The sequence below is a fragment of the Mustela erminea genome, chromosome 7 (assembly GCF_009829155.1).
Source record: "Mustela erminea isolate mMusErm1 chromosome 7, mMusErm1.Pri, whole genome shotgun sequence".
Lineage (NCBI taxonomy): Eukaryota > Metazoa > Chordata > Mammalia > Carnivora > Mustelidae > Mustela > Mustela erminea.
Genome location: NC_045620.1, coordinates 77,101,849 through 77,103,673, shown reverse-complemented (window position 1 = coordinate 77,103,673; position 1,825 = coordinate 77,101,849).

Below are 1,825 nucleotides of genomic sequence, written 5' to 3'. Positions count from 1 at the left end.
GCAGGATTTATCTTCTTCAATTTTCTTCAGGGCATTTGTGTTTAGAAAATAATATTAAAAAGATCCACACTTTGCTGGTGCTTGCATATTGTGCAACATTATTTGTAAACCAGAATTAAAGTATTTTCCTTATCAGTTAACACTGCTTAGGGAATTCTCAGTGAAGGGATAAAGAGGGCCAGTTGTAGGATAGCTGTTATCATGCTAAAAATATGGAACACTTCCGGGGCACCTGGGTGGCTCAGTGGATAAAGCCTCTGCTTTCAGCTCAGGTCATGATCTCAGGGTCTTGGGATCGAGCCCCTTATCAGGCTCTCTGCTCAGTGAGGAGCCTGCTTCTCCCTCTCGTTCTCTGCCTGCCTCTCTGCCTACTTGTGATCTCTCTCTGTCAAATAAATAAATGAAATCTTAAAAAAAATATATGGAACACTTCCTTGTGCCATTCTGGGCCTGCTCAAATTTTTCAGGGACAAGCATAAGAAACGCCTCCGGGTATCTTCAGTGATATGGCAGTTGGATCTGCTAATGCCCAATTTAAGGAAAGACTTGGATAGCCTAGTCAGTTGGTACCCCATGGTCAGATATTTGGAATTCATTGTTTCCCAGTGTAAAGATAGTTGTTGATTTTCAGAGGGTGATAGTTTACTTATCGAAGAGGGCATAGCATTGCTACAAAATGTAAGATGACTTCAAACCAGGTGTCTTTTGAGGGATTATGAAGATACAAATCATTTCAATCTGATACTTTGAATATTACTGGGCTACAATATCACTGGGACAAGAGTCTGACACACTTGTAATGTGGTCATGTAACCCTTTCCATGAATGAGTCGTGATACGATCTAGAAATTTTCAAAGATTATTTTTCAAAATATTACTTTCTGCTAAAGACACATCTTTAGAGGAGTGTTATTGAAAATATGCAAAGAAAACTCTTAAAACTCAATGATAAAAATAACAACCCAACTTAAAAATGGGCAAAGACTATAAAACAGACACATCACCAAAGAAGATGTACAGGTGACAAATAACCATGTTAAGAGATAATCCTTTTAGTTTTGTTGATTGTTTCCATTCCTGTACAAAAGCTTCTGAGTTTGATAAAGTCACAATCATTTATTTTTGCTTTTGTTTCTCTCGTCTTAGGGGACTTAGCTAGAAGGAAGTTGCTGTACAGCCAGTTTCAAAGAGGTTACTGCTAACATTCTTCTCTAGGATTTTTGTGGTTTGGGAGCTCATATTTAGGTCTTTAATCCACTTTGAATTTATTTTTGTGTGTGGTGTAAGTAAGTGGTCTGGTTTCATTCTGTTGCACGTAGCTGTCTAGTTTTCCCAAAACAGTTCGTTGAAGAGATTGTCTTTTCTCTGTTGTATATTCTTGCCTCCTTTGTTGAAGATTAATTGACAATATAATTGTGGGTTCACTTCCTGGTTTTCTATTCTGTTTCATTGATATATGTGTCTATTTTTTAGACAGTACTATACTGACTTGATCACTTTAGCCTTATAATATAACTTGAAGTCTGGAATTGTAATGCTCCAGCACTGTTTTTCTTTTTCAAGGTTCCTTTGGTTATTCATGGTCTTTTGGGGTTCTATACATATTTTAGGATTATTTGTTCTAGCTACTAACTGGAATTTAAATAAAAACTTAAAAAAGATACTCCTGACTATATGTCATCAGTAAATTAAAAAATGAGCTACCACTACACACCCATCAAAATGGCCAAAATCCAGACCACTGATAACACCAAATGCTCATGAGGATATGGAGCAACAGGAACTCTAATTCCTTGCTGGTTGGAATGCAAAATGGTACATCCAT